We start from the raw sequence: 18,894 nt of genomic DNA, 5'->3' as shown, positions 1-18,894 counted from the left end.
TACACGAATAATGTTTGTTTATGCGTACGTTCCGTTTCTTTTTTTTGCGGATAGGATGCGGATCCATTCATTTCAATGGGTCCGCAAAATGCGGACAGCACACAGTGTGCTGTCTGCATCAGTATGTCCATTCTGTAGCCCCGCAAAAAATAAATAAATAGAACATGTCCTATTCTTGTCCGTTTTAGGCATTGTTACAATGGATCCACACAAAAAAAAAAAAAAAACACATGGTATACGGATAGTCATGTGCATGTAGCCTAAATCGCATTTTAAAAATGCCACATTAGTGCTAGTGGAGTATAGATCAGAGTAAAAAATGCTCATCAATAAAAATAAACAAATGAAGTATAACAAAATTGTAAAAATTATAAAAGTATATAAATATGGAACGTGCAGTATGGATCAACGTTTGACAATTGTCACCACCGTACAGTGCTATTTTCTTGTCACTAGCACTGTAGATGTTGATTGGTGGACTATCTGGATTATCTCTCCAACAGGCAGGTAAGTAGCTTTCTCAATGGGAAAGTATATATTAGCTTTGTATGGCCCCATGTTGCCAGCAACGTCACCACTCTGTGGTCACAAATGTGGTAGACTATTACCGTTATAATATGGCAACTTCGGATGAAGTTTTCATTACAGTTTGTCTGCTTATTTGGAAGTTATTATATTGGTTAGTATATTCAACATCCACTTGAAACATTTCTTCACAATGAGTATGTTGTTATGGTAATAACAGGGCCATCTAAATAATTACTGAAATACAACAGTCGGGTATTGTACCTGTTGTGGCATCCCACAAGGTAAGGAAGTCTATACCCTGACTGTGGTTACCTTCTCCGGTGGTCTTGTTGGCCGTGACGGCTAATTTGCCTTTCGAGTTTCCTTGCGTTCGAGTCTCCTCGTTTGGTGTCCCACGTGGGTGTGACATCACTGTGTTCGGAGTCCCATGTGTTGCGGGTCGGACCTCGTTCACTGTGCGGTAATCTTGATTCAAAAAAAGGGGAGAAGGTACGGATTTGGAAGCCCTTCCAAGAAGTGAGTAATTAATTGTTGTCCATCAGATTGTATGGATGCGGGTCTACTGTATATTTCACCAGATGCATTTCGGAGGTCCAACCTGCCTCCTTCATAGTAACATAGTACATAAGGCCGAAAAAAAGACATTTGTCCATCCAGTTCGGCCTGTCATCCTGCAAGTTGATCCAGAGGAAGGCAAAAAAAAAAAAAACCTGTGAGGTAGAAGCCAGTTTTCCCCACTTTAGGGGAATGAAAAATTCCTTCACGACTCCAATCAGACTAACTTCAGTAGTATAAAAGTAAAAATCACCCCCCTTTTTGTATAATTAAAAAATAAATACCTATACAAAAAAAGAGCAAGGATTTAACAAGGTAAAAAAATAAAAAATTTCATTTTATTCAATATAAATCACATGATCATTACAGGTAAGACATGGAGACGGGGCCACAAAAGGGCTCTACAATGTGGAGAATGACAATGGGGGATGATGTGACCACACACACACACACACACACACACACACACACACACACACACACACACACACACACACACACACACACACACCCCCCCCCCCCCCCCCCGTTTTTCCTGAACAGATCCTTATTGGTATGACTCATGTGAAAGAGCCCTAAGGGGTTAAACCTGATGGAGACCTGATGACCGGGCCAAATAGAGTGTACAAGGAGCAGGTAGATGCTCAGAGCAGCCCACCAAACTATGGGCAAGTGCTCCCTCCCTGCAGGTATGACGTGCCAGCAGTGCAACCTGCTCCTCCGGGCACACACCTGAGTGCAGCAGAGCCCGCCCTGGCTCACACCCACAGCCCTGCTGCTGCCTGCACCGGGGAGGGGCACACCGGAGCCGCAGAGAACCCCGGATGCGATGTGACCGCCCGGACACCGGTCTGTGAGGGGAGCAGGTAAGAGGGGCGGCGGCGGGGGGCACCAGTGCACGGCCAGCAGTGGGGCAGGGCGGTCTGGCTGCCACCTCAGACTGCGGACAGGTGGGCGCCACACATTGTGCTGCAGAAAGGCAACTGGTGAAAAGTCAGGCCAACTTGCATGGCACACCGCAACCCCATTATCCTTTACTAGATGCCATGCTGCAAAACATTGGGGGGAAACTGCTCATGTGAATACAGCCCAAGGCGTTATGCACACGAACGCAAATTGCTGATAAACTGCCGTGTACCTTAGCCCCTAGGTCACCTGTACCCGATGTAGATTTTCTGTCTAGATTAACAACCCCATTAAAGTCTGAGGAAAATCACAACATATTTGTGGATTTCTAAATCCGCGCGGCAGCTCAATTTCCATAGGTAAAAATAAGCAAAGTGTACATGAGATACGTTCCATTTGCAGGTGCTGTGTTGCGTGATAATCCACGGGGAAAAATCTAATGTAAAGCAGAGTTCAGATCACCGTTTAGTTTTCCGTTTTTCTGATCTATCAGAAGAACGGACAGATGAACAAAAAACGGATCCTGTATTTTAAGCATCCGTTATGCTTACTTATGCACATTTTGTATCCTTTTAGCCATTTACATCAGAGAGACGTTATTTTAGATGGAAAATAAAGTCCTACACAAAGTATTTTTTTTCCTTTTAAAATAATAGATCTCTGATAAAAATGGCTAAGGCTACATGCACACGACCGTATGTGTTTTGCGGATCCATTTGTAACAATGCCTAAAACGGACAAGAATAGGACATGTTCTATATTTTTTTATTTTTTTTTGCGGGGCTACAGAACAGATATACTGATGCGGACAGCACGCAGTGTGCTGTCCGCATTTTTTGCGGACCCATTGAAATGAATAGGTCCACATCCTATCTGCCAAAAAAAAACGGAACGGACACTGAAACAAACAATGTTCGTGTGCATGTAGCCTAAAAGAGATGTAAAATGTGCATCACTAGGCATAATCCGCATCGTTCGCAGGAAGCCTAAAGTTGCCCATTGACATCACACAGTTTCCCATTGACATCACACACGTCTGGATCACCCCAGGTGATAATATCTGTGGCTTCCAGAGCCTTATTTGAGGCATACTGTAAGGTAAGTATAGGGTGGACAGATCCAAAGAGATAAGCAGCTGACCTCTAGACCCCCCCATCACACCCCTATTCGACCTCCAGACCCCAATCGAACCTTCAGACCCCCCCATTAGGCCACTCCTGACGACCCCCCATTAAACCTCCATATCAGACCTCAGATCAGACTGTAAAATAATAAAGTAACTTACCTTTCATGCCACCACTCTCCCTGTCCTGGCTGTCTTCTCTTCTTAGGGCCCGCGCTGCAGTCACATGACCTCCTGCAGCATCAGGTCAGAGTGCGCTCTGTACGTCCTGACGCTGCAGGCAGCCAGGACACAGCAGCGCCGGCCCTGAGAAGAGCGAGCAGGAGGAGCGGTAGGTACTGTACAGCGCTTCTCTCCCCCTCCTCCTGCAGACTAGTGAGCGCTTCCATTATGGAAGCGCTCACTAGTATTCCCTTTAAAGGATGCACTGCATCTTATAAAGGGAAAAGCAATGAGCGGTGGACGTGCTCATTGCTTCTGTTCTGGCACCCCCCTGAGAGAGCGCACCCATGCCACTGGCTGTGAGCTCTGGGAGCGGAGTATGGGCACTGCGCCACAGACTTTCATTCCTAGAAATCCATGGGATATTCAACACATGGACAGACCCCCCCCATTAGAAAACAGAATGAACAATAGTTTTAGCTGAGCAACGACAGTCTATAGTCTGAAAAGAAGTTGGGTGTGTTTGAAATTTCCATGCGATGGTTGAACAAAAGGTCAATGAGAGAACATTACTAGAAAGATCTTTTGTCTAGCGCCCGGTTTCATTGAACGTGTGTGACCAGTTTGAACAACTGTAAGGGGCATCATGGGCCCTATTAGACTGTTTGGGCAGGACGAGTGCCGATGGACAGTAAACACGTTTGCAATGAGGGAGGAACAAGGAGATGTGCTGCCTACAATCGGACATCTTTCATCTGGACGACAGATGTCCATTGGAACACAAATGCGCACTCGCTCATTCCTCGGCTGCTTGATTATACAGGTCAATTATCAGGACCGAACCTTACTTCCAATTATCAGGACCGAGCATTTTGCGGACCGCACATTGCTGGCCCTAAGAGAATATGCCTAATCGTGTCTGCTATTGCGGACACGAATAGGACATGTTCTATTTTTTCAGGATCGGAATTGTGGACCTGGAAGCGCGGGTCCACAATTCCAGATTGGGGCCGAATTTAGTGCGGCCCCATAGAAATGGATGGGTCCGCAATTTCCTATGAACGCTTGTTAGTGATCTTCTGGCCGAGAATCGGTCCTGTAAAGGGCCCTTAAAGGGCTTGTCTCACTTCAGCAAGTGGCATCTATTATTCAGAGAAAGTTAATACAAGCCACTTACTAATGTACTGTGATTGTCCATATTGATTCCTTGATTAATTTTTCCATCACATTATACACTGCTCGTTTCCATGGTTATGACCACCCTGCAATCCATCAGTGGCGGTCATGTTTACACACTATAGGAAAAAGCACTGGACTCTCTGGTGGCTGAGACTGCAGGAGTGCACATAGGCTGCTGCTTTTTTCTATAATGTGCAAGCACGGCCACCACTGCTGGATTGCAGGGTGGTCGTAGCCATGGAAAGGAGAAGCATATAATGTGATGGAAAGATGAATCCTGCCAGCAAAGGAAGCAATATGGACAATCACCATACTCAGTAAGTGCCTTGTATTAATTTTCTCTACATGATAAATGCCATTTGCTGAAGTGAGACAACCCCTTTAAATGTTTGGTTACTGTGCAGCATCACCACATTACAGGGTAAATGAAGTCCTACACAGTGTAAGATGCCATTTGTAACTGCTCTTCACTCTCGCCAACACATGAGGATCCTGAACAGAGAACCCCCTCTATTTAAGGGGTTATCCGATCTCAAGTTCATGGCTGCGTGTTCCTGAGGCTGCTAGTGTAGTATATTTATTAGCAGCCTATCATGGAGGGACTCTGGTACGAGCAGCCATTGATGGCTCTGTGAAGAACAGCTCGAAGGCTACTGTGCATGCCTTGGAGTTGTTCTACACACACTAATGCAAGGTGGCTCTGAGGGGAGCTGGTGTGCATGCGTGCCTATGCATGCTTTCTTGATCCCAACAACCAGAGTTGCAGGAAATCTTACCTACACTGCGCATGCACAACCACCGTTGCTAGGATGCTATGGTGGTCCTATACCTCACAAACAATGATGTAAAAGAACAAAGATCAGGCATCGAAGGAGACACTTTTGCTGACACAGTTTAAGGCTACATGCACACGAACGTTGTTTGTTTCAGTGTCCGTTCTGGTTTTTTTTTTGCAGATAGGATGCGGATCCATTCATTTCAATGGGTCAGCAAAAAAATGCAGACAGCACACCGTGTGCTGTCCACATCAGTATGTCCGTTCCGTAGCCCCATGTGCATGGAACCTTATTCACACTAGGACTCATTTATGGGCTAATTCAGACAGCTGTTAATGTGCATATACAGTGGATATAAAAAAGTCTACACACCCATTTACATCAGGTTTCTGTGATGTAAAAAAACTTAGACAAGGATATAAAGCTATAAATTGTACAACTCAAATGAAAAACAAACTGAAATCTTTTAGGTAGAGGGGAAAAAATAAAATATGGTTGCATAAGTGTGCACATCCCTAAACTAATACTTTGTTGAAGCACCTTTGGGTGTCTTTTTGGGTATGAGTCTATCAGCATGGCACATTTTGACTTGGCAAGATTTGGCCACTCTTCTTTGCAAAAACACTCCAAATCTGTCAGATTGCGAGGGCATCTCCTGTGCACAGCCCTCTTCAGATCACCCCACAGATTTTCAATCGGATTCAGGTCTGGGCTCTGGCTGGGCCATTCCAAAACTTTAATCTTCTTCTGGTGAAGCCATTCCTTTGTTGATTTGGATGTATGCTTTGGGTCGTTGTCATGCTGAAAGATGAAGTTCCTCTTCATGTTCAGCTTTCTAGCAGAAGCCTGAAGGTTTTGTGCCGATATTGACTGGTATTTGGAATTCCCTCTAGTTTAACTTGGGGTACTTTCACACTTGCGGCAGGACGGATCCGACAAGCTGTTTACCATGTCGGATCCTTCCTGCGGCTATTTCGCCGTGCCGCCGTTCCGTCCCCATTGAGTATAATGGGGACAGGGGCGGAGCTCCGGCGCAACACAGCGAAAGACCGCCAGACTACAACAGATTACTGCATGTCAGGCTTTTTAGTCCGGCGGCTTTCACCGTGCACCGCCGTGCTGCGCCAGAGCTCCGCCCCCATTATAGTCAATGGGGACGGAGCGGCGGTCCGGCGGCACAGCAAAATTGCCGCAGGACGGATCCGACATTGTGAACAGCTTGTCGGATCCGTCCTGCCGCAAGTGTGAAAGTAGCCTAAGGCCCCAGTTCCAGCTGAAGAAAAACAGCCCCTTGGTATGATGCTGCCACCACCATGCTTCACTGTGGGGATGGTGTTCTTTTGGTGATGTGCAGTGTTGTTTTTGCACCAAACATATCTTTTGGATTATGGCCAAAAAGTTCAACCTTGGTTTCATCAGACCATAGCACCTTTTCCCATATGCTTTTGGGAGACTTCAGATGTGTTTTTGCAAAATGTAGCCTGGCTTGGATGTTTTTCTTAGTAAGAAAAGGCTTTCGTCTTGCCACTCTACCCCATAGCCCAGACATATAAAGAATACGGGAGATTGTTGTCACATGTACCACACAGCCAGTACTTGCCAGATATTCCTGCAGCTCCTTTAATGTTGCTGTAGGCCTCTTGGTAGCCTCCCAGACCAGTTTTCTTCTCGTCTTTTCATCAACTTTGGAGAGATGTCCAGTTCTTGGTAATGTCACTGTTGTGCCATGTTTTCTCCACTTGATGATGACTGTCTTCACTGTGTTCCATGGTATATCTTATGTCTTGGAAATTCTTTTGTACCCTTCTCCTGACTGATCCCTTTTAACAATGAGATCCCTCTGATGCTTTGGAAGCTCTCTGTGTACCATGGCTTTTGCTGTGGGATGCGACTAAGAAAATTTCAGGAAAGACCAACTAGAGCAGCTGAACTTTATTTGGGGTTAATCAGAGGCACTTTAAATGATGGCAGGTGTATGCTGACTCCTATTTAACATGATTTTGAATGTGATTGCTTAATTCTGAACACAGCTACATCTCCAGTTATAAGAGGGTGTGCACACTTTGGCTGAATGCACATGGCCGTGAGCGGTCCGTGGTAACATGGGCTGGATTCCTGCTGAGAGCAGGAGCGTACGGCGTCATTGGTTTCTATGATGCCGTGCGCTTCCTGCTGCTGCCGCCGCCGCAGTACAGTAATACACTAGTATGATTTATACCAGTGTATTACTGTACTGCAGCAGCAGGAAGCGCACGGCGTCATAGCAACCAATGACGCCGTACGCTCCTGCTCTCAGCAGGAATCCAGCCCGTGTTACCACGGACCGCTCACGGAAACACGGCCGTGTGCATTCGGCCTTATGCAACCACATTATTTTATTTATTTTTATTTTTTTCTCTCCACCTAAAAGATTTCAGTTTGTTTTTCAATTGAGTAGTACAGTTTATAGGTCACATTAAAGGTGGAAGAAGTTCTGAAATGATTTACCTTTGTCTGATTTTTTTACATCACAGAAACCTGACATTTTAACAGGGGTGTGTAGACTTTTTATATCCACTGTATTCTACCGTCCATATTACGGCTGCAATTCCCAGCGTGAGTGCGGGTTTAATTGCCTAAACTAACAACATCATATGTGCACCTTTCAAATAGAAACCTGTCATTGTCATCTTCTATAGCAGTTTCTTCATGGCACTTTACTTGTGATTGTGGTGTGATCAAGAAGTGCTCCATTATCACACAGCCTAAAGCCTCATTCACACGCCAATGTTCCACGTACGTGTGCTGTATGTGTTCTCCACGAACAGGACAAGTACCAATTCATTTTAATGTATGTATTTACACATCAGTCTCTATGTTCACGGATCCATCACGCCCCCATTATAGTATATGGGCCTGTGAAAACCATGGATGCAATGTGAATTGCATCCATGTTTTCACGGGTCATTAGGAAGAGATGCTTTGAAAATTATTTTTCAGCTGCACAGTGTCTGTCAAACACGGATGACATATGGATCCATCAAGGACATCTTCACGGAGGCTTCACTGACCACCACTTCACAGAATTGGACATGGACGTGTGAATGAGGCTTAAGGCCTCTATCACACCAGTGATATGGATTGTCAGGATCTGTTGAGGGAAAAACTGCTGGTTTAGCGGGCACGTTCAATCTGTTTTGTCTGCGATTGGGTTCAATGTTTGAATTTTTTTTCCATCTGGATTGTATCTGAATTATGTGTTTTCACTTGCATGGAAAAAAAAAATGAGCACCCATCAGTGAAAAATGCAATGCATGCGGATGCATTCCTATTTTCATGCAAGCCCCATCCACTTCTATGAAGTCAGAGCTGCGTATAAAACACATGATTTGGAACGTGTTGCGATTTTTCCTGAACGTAGAGATAATGTATGAAAAACACACACACCCATTTAAATGAATGGGTCAGGATTCAGTCCGGATGCTATGCGTTCGCTACACGCATCTCATCCAGATGTTTGCCTGAAAGAGCCCTAAAGGATCTCATGGGTGTTTTTGAACTGCAAAATCTAAGAGAGTGTATGTACCGGTAAGTGGTCACCATGGCTGCTGTATGAGTGAGCGAGTACATTAGGTGAGCAGGTGTTTGGCTGCCGACGCCTCACATATGTGGAACTTCAGCTCAGCATTGTTGACTGTGCAAATTAATTCCTTTTGTATAGGTCTTCTCCTCACATAGCAGGGTGGAAGCGGGAAGTGCTGACACTGCAGTACTACTGTAGCTGGCTCTGATGGGGATTGTTGTCCGTCATAGCTGCAGACTTGGCTGTGTTTAGTGAGATAAAGGAAAGTACATAATTGGCGGAATAATTTATTTTTATTTTTTGTGCAAGGCCCTGCTTGTGCAAAATGTGTGACTTTTTGGGGTGTTTGTGCCCTGCATACCACTTTTCCAAAAAGTTCAAGGTTGTAAGGGTTCATGCACACCAGCGTGTACACTCCGTATCATGGATGCGGACCCGTTGGACCGAGCGGTGCCGAGTGGAAGCATGGATCGGAAGCACTACAAAGCACTTTAGTGGGGTTCCGTCCGTGCCTCCGCACAGCAAAATAAAATACGTGTTCTATGTTTTTGCGGTGCGGAATTTATCTTGTGGATCCATTCAAGTGGCCGGTACCTATGCATTGCTGACCGCTATTTGCGGTCCACAGCATGGGCAAGGGGGACACTTGCTCATGTGCATGAACCCTAAGGCTGGGCCTAGCTGAACTGGCACGTTTCTTATAATTTCTGACTATACTACATCAGCAGCAGCATTATGCATAAAGCAATCTTTAGTTTCTTCACATACCATTGTTTTCCTTGAGTTTTTTTCCCTTGGTTACAGCTGTTTAAACATTTACAATATGAGGCCCTTCTGAAGATGGCTCCTCTGCCAGTTCTCTGAGGCCAAAACTGCTTTCCTTCACTTCCCATACACACTTGCTGTAGCCAGCAGCTCCCTGCCAGCCAATCAAATTGGATTACTGAGAAGCACACCTCCTCACTCTAAAGCCTCATGCAGACGTCCGTGGAACACGGTCTGTGAGATACCGTACTGGCATCCTGCTTAGTGCAGGAGCGCACTGCGCCATTGGCTGCTATGACACCAAGCGCTTTGTACCACCGCTGCAGTACAGTAATAAACTCGTATGATCATGTTATGTGTAGTTGGTTAGAGTGGGGTGGAATGTATTTAGCATTCCATATTGATGTCTAGGATTAGACATGCCCGTCCTGATATCATGAGGCTTTCTCTGAACAGAAGTAATGTATATAACTTATGTTTATATTTTGATATCCTAACCTAATAATAGCTTGGTTATAATGTGACAAGTTATTTCCACTCACATGTATTGTTAAGCTTGTAATGCTTTATATTAACGCTATATATATATTCATTTGCATGTATCATTGTGTTTATTTACTTATATATGTTTATAACCTTGTAACCAATAAATCTGCATATTTTTATAAACCCGTTGTCACGGAATGTGTACAGGTAACAAGGCAAAGCAACATGTATAAACGACTCGCTGGATCCAAAAACTAAGGAACCAAGGGAGACCCCTGCAGAAGACCTGGCACTTTCCCTGGCTGCTCAGCCTATGCAAAGATCCGAATGGTGGAGGTTTGCATATCCACGAACCTTGACTATAAAGCCCTGAGCACCCTACAATAGTGAGGGGACATGACCACCGGCTCCCTACACGAGACACGGAGGGAGTCAGGGTCACCTGGGATCCAGCAAACAGATATTAACAGATAAAGGTACACTTAGCTTTGAAGCAAACAGGAGGACAGATCAGCGTGCACACACACTCCAGGAAGTAATATAAGCCGCCCAGAAAAGCATTCTGGGGAGGCATTTAAAGGGAAGCAATTAACACATGACAGCTGAGAGAGGCTGACGAGAGGAGGAGCTGAATACCACAACACAGAAATTCAAGGAGGAGGTTCTGAAAGGCCTCTGTCAGAGCTTCTCAGCTGTCTGGTTGTGACAGTACCCCTCCCTCTACGAGTGGACTCCGGACACTCAGAACCGACCTTCTCAGGATGGGACCTATGGAAAGCCCTGATGAGACGAGAGGCCTTAATGTCCGTCACTGGGATCCACATCCTCTCCTCAGGACCATACCCCTCCCACTGAACAAGGTACTGAAGAGAACCGCGGACAAGACGAGAATCCACAATCCTAGATACCTGAAATTCAAGATTCCCATCAACCATAATCGGAGGAGGAGGCAAAGGCGAGGGTACAATGGGTTGAACATAAGGTTTCAATAAGGACTTATGAAAAACATTATGGATCTTCCAAGTCTGAGGAAGATCAAGACGGTATGCAACAGGATTGATGACAGACAGGATTTTGTAAGGCCCAATAAACCTAGGACCCAACTTCCAGGAGGGAACCTTCAATTTGATATTCTTGGTAGACAACCACACCAGATCACCAACATTCAGGTCCGGACCAAGCACACGTCTCTTATCAGCCACACGCTTATATCTCTCACTCATGCTCTTTAGATTATCTTGAATCTTTTGCCAAATAGATGACAAAGACAAGGAGAATCTGTCCTCATCAGGTAAACCAGAAGACCCCTCTCCCGAGAAAGTCCCAAACTGTGGATGAAACCCATATGCACCAAAAAATGGTGACTTATCAGAGGACTCCTGACGACGGTTATTTAAAGCAAACTCAGCAAGGGACAAAAAAGAACACCAATCCTCTTGATTCTCCGCCACAAAACAACGCAGATATGTCTCCAGATTCTGATTGACGCGCTCTGTCTGGCCATTCGACTGCGGGTGGAAAGCAGAAGAGAATGACAACCGAACCCCCAAGCGAGAACAGAAAGCCTTCCAGAATCTGGAAACAAACTGCGTGCCCCTATCAGAGACTATGTCTGAAGGAATACCGTGCAATTTGACAATGTGATCAACAAATGCCTGCGCCAGCGTCTTAGCATTGGGCAAACCAGGAAAAGGGATGAAATGCACCATTTTGCTAAAACGGTCCACCACCACCAGAATCACAGTCTTCCCCGAGGAACGAGGCAGGTCCGTGATAAAGTCCATGGACAGATGTGTCCAAGGACGGGAAGGAATGGGTAAGGGAAGGAGAGGACCTGATGGCCGTGAATGAGGGACTTTAGCACGAGCGCAAGTCTCGCAGGCTGCCACAAAACCCTCAACCGACTTACGAAGCGCAGGCCACCAGAATCTCCGAGCGATGAGATCCAGTGTGGCTCTTACCCCCGGGTGCCCAGCAAGGACCGTATCGTGGTGTTCTTTAAAAATCTTGTGTCTTAAAGCGAGAGGCACAAACAACCTCCCAGGAGGACAAAGATCAGGAGCCTCTGACTGGGCTGCCTGCACCTCTGCCTCCAATTCAGGAAAAAGAGCAGAGACCACCACACCTTTAGCCAAAATGGGACCCGGGTCTTCAAAATTCCCGCCTCCCGGAAAACAACGTGACAGGGCATCTGCCTTCACATTCTTAACTCCAGGGCGGAACGTGACAACAAAATTAAACCTAGAAAAGAACAACGACCATCTGGCCTGTCTCGGGTTCAGACGCTTGGCTGACTCCAAGTAGGCCAGATTTTTATGGTCAGTAAATACGGTAATAGGGTGTCTGGCTCCCTCTAGCCAATGGCGCCATTCCTCAAAAGCCAACTTGATGGCCAACAATTCCCTATCTCCCACATCGTAATTTCTCTCTGCGGAGGAGAGTTTTCTTGAGAAAAAGGCACACGGTCGCCAATTGGCAGGAGAGGAACCCTGAGACAAGACCGCCCCCACACCCACCTCAGGAGCATCAACCTCAACTATGAAGGGTAACGAAACATCAGGTTGCACCAAGATGGGAGCGGAAGCAAAACTCTCCTTGATATCAGAAAAAGCCTTACGCGCCTCTACTGACCAAGAAGAAAAATCTACCCCCTTTCTGGTCATATCAGTGAGTGGTTTAACAATAGAAGAATAATTCAAAATGAACTTCCTGTAATAATTGGCAAAGCCCAAAAAACGCATCAGCGCCTTTTGATTCTCAGGAAGCTCCCACTCAAGCACAGCGCGGACCTTCTCGGGGTCCATGCGAAAACCAGAAGCGGAGAGAAGAAACCCCAGAAATTGAATTTCTGGAACCGCAAACACACATTTTTCCAGTTTCGCATATAATTTATTCTCCCGCAGGATGAGCAAGACCTGACGTAAATGTTCCTTATGAGTTTTGAAATCGGGAGAAAAAATCAAAATGTCATCCAAATACACCAATACAAATTTTCCCATCAAATGATAAAAAATGCTGTTCACGAAATGCTGAAAAACGGCTGGGGCATTCATCAAACCAAAAGGCATAACCAAATTCTCAAAATGGCCCTCAGGGGTATTGAAGGCCGTCTTCCATTCGTCCCCTTCTCTGACCCTGACCAGGTTGTATGCCCCTCTTAAATCTAATTTGGAAAAGACTTTAGCCCCAACAACCTGGTTAAATAGGTCCGGGATCAGAGGAAGCGGATAAGGGTCACGAATTGTGATATTGTTCAGCTCCCTGAAATCCAGACAAGGTCTTAAAGAACCATCTTTTTTCTTAACAAAGAAAAAAACAGCGGCAACAGGTGACTTTGAGGGTCGTATGTGTCCCTTTCTCAGACTCTCAGAGATATAAGTACGCATAGCGATCCTCTCAGGTTGGGAAAGATTGTATAAACGAGATTTAGGCAGCTTGGCGTCTGGGATGAGATTAATAGGGCAATCGTACTCCCTGTGCGGGGGCAAATCCTGAACCCCACTCTCAGAGAAGACATCCGAAAATTCAGAGAGAAAAGATGGTACAGTCTTAGTAGCAACCTCAGAAACAGATGTCGTGAGGCAATTCTCTCTGCAAAAGTCACTCCAACCATTTATTTGCCTTGCTTGCCAATCAATGGTGGGGTTATGTTTAGTGAGCCAAGGTAGCCCCAACACTAGAGGAGTCGGCAAACCGCTAAGGACGAAACATGACACATCCTCAACATGAGCATCACTCACAATTAAACGGATATTGTGAACTATGCCCTTTAATGACTTCTGAGAAAGTGGAGCGGAATCGATAGCAAACACAGGAATATCCTTTCGCAAAGCGCACACCTGGAAACCATGAGTTATCGCAAAGTGATTATCAATGAGATTGACCGCTGCTCCACTATCCACAAAAATCTCACAAAAAATGTTCTTGCTCTCTAGCGCCACCCTAGCCGGCAGGACAAAACGGGAACTACAAGCAAACGGAAAATCTTCAATCTCCGGCTCAATCCTGCCAATAGTAACAGACGGAACATTTTTCAAAGATTTTTTCCTCTTTGTTTCTTTATTATACCCAGAGAACTGCCTGAATCTCCTAGAGGGACAAATATTTGCCAAATGATTAATACCTCCACAACAAAAACAAACCCTCCCATGCGGGCTGAATCTTCTATTGTCAGAAGCAATCAACCCCAGCTGCATGGACTCCTGCTCAGAAGGGGCTGACAGCGACTGAGACCCCTGCGCAGAGAATGGGACCGCTGCACAGTCCTGGGACCGAGTATGACAGGAAGGAGAGATCTCTCCTCTCTCTCTAAGACGCCTGTCAATACGAACGGCCTGAGACATAGCAGAGTTCAAAGAAATAGGCCTTTCATGAAAGGCAAATGCATCTTTCAATCCCTCTGAAAGACCATGGCAAAATTGACTTCGGAGTGCAGCATCATTCCAACCAGTATCAGCTGCCCAACTCCGAAATTCTGAGCAGTATATTTCTGCGGATTGTTTACCCTGGCATAGGAGACGTAGTCTAGACTCCGCCAGAGCAATACGATCCGGATCATCATATATCTGACCCAGGGCTAAAAAGAATTCATCCACTGAACGGAGGGGCCGTGCCCCCTCCGGCAGCGAAAAGGCCCAGGACTGAGCGTTACCCCTGAGCAGCGATATAATGATCCCCACCCTCCGTTCCTCATCACCAGAAGAATGGGGAAGAAGGCGAAAATGGAGTTTGCAAGCCTCTCTAAAACGCACAAAATTCTCACTACCCCCGGAGAACGTATCCGGGAGCGAGATCTTAGGCTCAGAACAAGCTCCATGAACGCAAGCTGAACCGGTCACTTGAAGCTGAGAAAAAGTCTTACGGAGGTCAGCTACCTCCAATGAAAGACCCTGGAAGCGTTCAGCCAAAAGTGAAACCGGATCCATGCTTAAGACGGTTTTGGCGGCTTATAATGTCACGGAATGTGTACAGGTAACAAGGCAAAGCAACATGTATAAACGACTCGCTGGATCCAAAAACTAAGGAACCAAGGGAGACCCCTGCAGAAGACCTGGCACTTTCCCTGGCTGCTCAGCCTATGCAAAGATCCGAATGGTGGAGGTTTGCATATCCACGAACCTTGACTATAAAGCCCTGAGCACCCTACAATAGTGAGGGGACACGACCACCGGCTCCCTACACGAGACACGGAGGGAGTCAGGGTCACCTGGGATCCAGCAAACAGATAAAGGTACACTTAGCTTTGAAGCAAACAGGAGGACAGATCAGCGTGCACACACACTCCAGGAAGTAATATAAGCCGCCCAGAAAAGCATTCTGGGGAGGCATTTAAAGGGAAGCAATTAACACATGACAGCTGAGAGAGGCTGACGAGAGGAGGAGCTGAATACCACAACACAGAAATTCAAGGAGGAGGTTCTGAAAGGCCTCTGTCAGAGCTTCTCAGCTGTCTGGTTGTGACACCCGTGTATTATTGTATAATGCAGAACTACATGTTTTATCATTAACGTCATCTCACGTCAAAAAGAACTTATTTATCTGAGGAAATAGTCGGACTCAGATGTGAATTGTATCAATTAGGTTGTCTACAATTCACCAGGTCATGATTTTAAGAATTTATGACAAATTTTATAAATTTTATTTTAATGTTAATTATTTTTATGACCATAATTAATAATTCTTAATTGAATTATTACCACCCGACAGAACGGAATTTCCATGTGCTGCCGAACGGATGTGGACCCATTTTGCGGACGTGTGAATAGTCCCTCAGTGGTACTGCTAGGGTTAAAAAATATCAGGAATAAGGCCTCATGCACACGACCGTTGTGTGCATCCGTGGCCGTTGTGCCGTTTTCCGTTTTTTTTCGCGGACCCATTGACTTTCAATGGGTCCGTGGAAAAATCGGAAAATGCACCATTTTGCAGCCGAGGCCGTGATCCGTGTATCCTGTCTGTCAAAAAAATATGACCTGTCCTATTTTTTTGACGGACAACGGTTCACGGACCCATTCAAGTCAATGGGTCCGTGAAAAAACACGGATGCACACAAGATTGGCATCCGTGTCCGTGATCCTTGGCCGTAGATTGCTTTCATACAGACTGATCCGAAGATCCGTCTGCATAAAAGCTTTTTCAGATCTAAGTTTTCACTTCGTGAAAACTCATATCCGACAGTATATTCTAACACAGAGGCGTTCCTATGGTGATGGGGACGCTTCTAGTTAGAATACACTACAAACTGTGTACAAGACTGCCCCCTGCTGCCTGGCAGCACCCGATCTCTTACAGGGGGCCGTGATCAGCACAATTAACCCCTTCAGGTGCGGCACCTGAAGGGGTTAATTGTACTATCATATCCCCCTGTAAGAGATCAGGGCTGCCAGGCAGCAGGGGGCAGATGCACACTGGCCACCAAGCTATTATTACAATAGAGGGAGGGAGGGGTGGGGCCGCACTGGCCACCAATGATATTCAAACTGGGGAGGAGGGGGCCCTCCCCAGTTTGAATATCATTGGTGGCCAGTGCGGCCCCACCCCTCCCTCCCTCTATTGTAATAATAGCTTGGTGGCCAGTGTGCGCCCCCCATCGGGCCCCCCCCTTTCTCCCTCTATTTTAATAAATCGTTGGATGCACAGTGTGCGCCCCCCATCGGGCCCCCCCTTCCTCCCTCTATTGTAATAAATCGTTGGTGGCACAGTGTGCGCCCCCCATCGGCCACCCCCTCCCTCCCTCTATTGTAATAAATTGTTGGTGGCACAGTGTGCGCCCCCCATCGGCCCCCCCTCCCTCTATAGCAGTAACAACATTGGTGGCCAGTGTGCGGCCTCCCATCTTCCCCCCCCCCCCTCCCTGATCATTGGTGGTAGCGGAGTTCCGATCGGAGTCCCAGTTTAATCGCTGGGGCTCCGGTCGGTAACCATGGCAACCAGGACGCTACTGCAGTCCTGGTTGCCATGGTTACTTAGCAATAGTACAATAGTAGAAGATTCATAGTTACCTGCTTGCTGCTGCGATGTTCATGTCCGGCCGGGAGCTCCACCTACTGGTAAGTGACAGGTCTGTGCGGCGCATTGCTAAATGAACTGTCACTTACCAGTATGAGGAGCTCCCGGCCGGTCACAGACATCGCAGCAGCAAGCAGGCAAGTATGAATCTTCTACTATTGTACTATTGCTAAGTAACCATGGCAACCAGGGCTGCAGTAGCTTCCTGGTTGCCATGGTTAGCGATTAAACTGGGACTCCGATCGGAACTACGCTGCCACCAATGATCGGGGGGGGGGGGGAGATGGGAGGCCGCACACTGGCCACCAATGTTGTTACTGCTATAGAGGGAGGGGGGGCCGATGGGGGGCGCACACTGTGCCACCAACGATTTATTACAATAGAGGGAGGGAGGGGGGGGCGATGGGGGGCGCACACTGTGCCACCAACGATTTATTACAATAGAGGGAGGGAGAGGGGGCGATGGGGGGCGCACACTGTGCCACCAACAATTTATTACAATAGAGGGAGGGAGATGGGGGGCGCACACTGTGCCACCAACGATTTATTACAATAGAGGGAGGGAGGGGGGGGCCGCACTGGCCACCAATGATATTCAAACTGGGGAGGGGGGGGGTCTTCCCCCTGCTGCCTGGCAGCCCTGATCTCTTACAGGGGAATATGATAGTACAATTAACCCCTTCAGGTGCGGCACCTGAGGAGTTAATTGTGCTGATCACGGCCCCCTGTAAGAGATCGGGTGCTGCCAGGCAGCAGGGGGCATTCATGTACACAGTTTTTCAGTATATTCTAACCTGAAGCGTCCCCATCACCATGGAAACGCCTCTGTGTTAGAATATACTGTCGGATCTGAGTTTCACGATGTAGCTCATATCCGACAGTATATTCTAACATAGAGGCATTCCCATGGTGATGGGGACGCTTCAAGTTATGTTCGGGTGTCCGCCTGGCCGTGCGGAGGCAAGCGGATCCGTCCAGACTTACAATGTAAGTCAATGGGGACGGATCCGTTTGAAGATGACACACTGTGGCTCAATTTTCAAACGGATCCGTCCCCCATTGACTTTCAATGTAAAGTCTGGACGGATCCGTCTGAGGCTAGAAATGTTTTAACAATATAATGCAGACGGATCCGCTCTGAACGGAGCCACCGTCTGCATTATATGAACGCAAGTGTGAAAGTAAAGGGACTCCTGACTTTACATTGAAAGTCAATGGGGACGGATCCGTTTGCAATTGCACCATATTGTGTCAACGTCAAACGGATCCGTCCCCGTTGACTTGCATTGTAATTCAGAATGGATCCGTTTCATGTCCGTGGATCCTCCAAAAATCAAGGAAGACCCACGGACGAAAAAACGGTCACGGATCACGGACCTACGGACCCACGGACCCCGTTTTTGCGGACCCCGTTTTTGCGAAAACTGTCGTGTGCATGAGGCCTAAGATCATGAGGAAATGAAACAAAGCAAGAAATAATAAAATAAAAATCTTTTTGCTTCCCCCCCCTTCCGTTAGACACTTTATATATTATTGGATACTGTTAAAGGGGAATATTAATCACCAATATTTATGCAAATATTGATAATTAATATTCATAAATAGGCGTGAGTCGTCTTATGATATCTCTGCCTATTTATGGCTTACTTAGTAACAAATCGCTACTGATTGCCCTACACTAATCACTAAACTAGCTGCACGCGCCTTACTGACTACCACTAGTAATCACACGTTACACAATAGGTATAAATGACACGGTATTTATTAATAATACATTAGTAATACAATGCCAACAATATACTAACTCTACGGCAGTGATTCCTTGCAATTATAAAGGAATTATT

General features: G+C 46.4%; 1 protein-coding gene across 2 annotated transcripts in view; it reads left to right on the top strand.

Annotated features, from left to right (window-relative positions):
- The first annotated feature begins 1,832 nt into the window (after window positions 1-1,832).
- Window positions 1,833-18,894, top strand: part of GPR160 (G protein-coupled receptor 160) — a 36,545-nt gene continuing 19,483 nt past the window's right edge. For both annotated transcript variants that reach the window (XM_044291511.1, XM_044291509.1), the window contains exon 1: window positions 1,833-1,949. The gene's annotated coding sequence lies outside the window, so the exon portion shown is untranslated. The remainder of the gene's footprint in view (window positions 1,950-18,894) is intronic.

Source organism: Bufo gargarizans, chromosome 4 (assembly GCF_014858855.1).
Source record: "Bufo gargarizans isolate SCDJY-AF-19 chromosome 4, ASM1485885v1, whole genome shotgun sequence".
In the NCBI taxonomy this organism is placed as follows: domain Eukaryota; kingdom Metazoa; phylum Chordata; class Amphibia; order Anura; family Bufonidae; genus Bufo; species Bufo gargarizans.
Note: the sequence above shows the minus strand (reverse complement) of the source record. Positions and strands in the feature narration are given on the sequence as shown.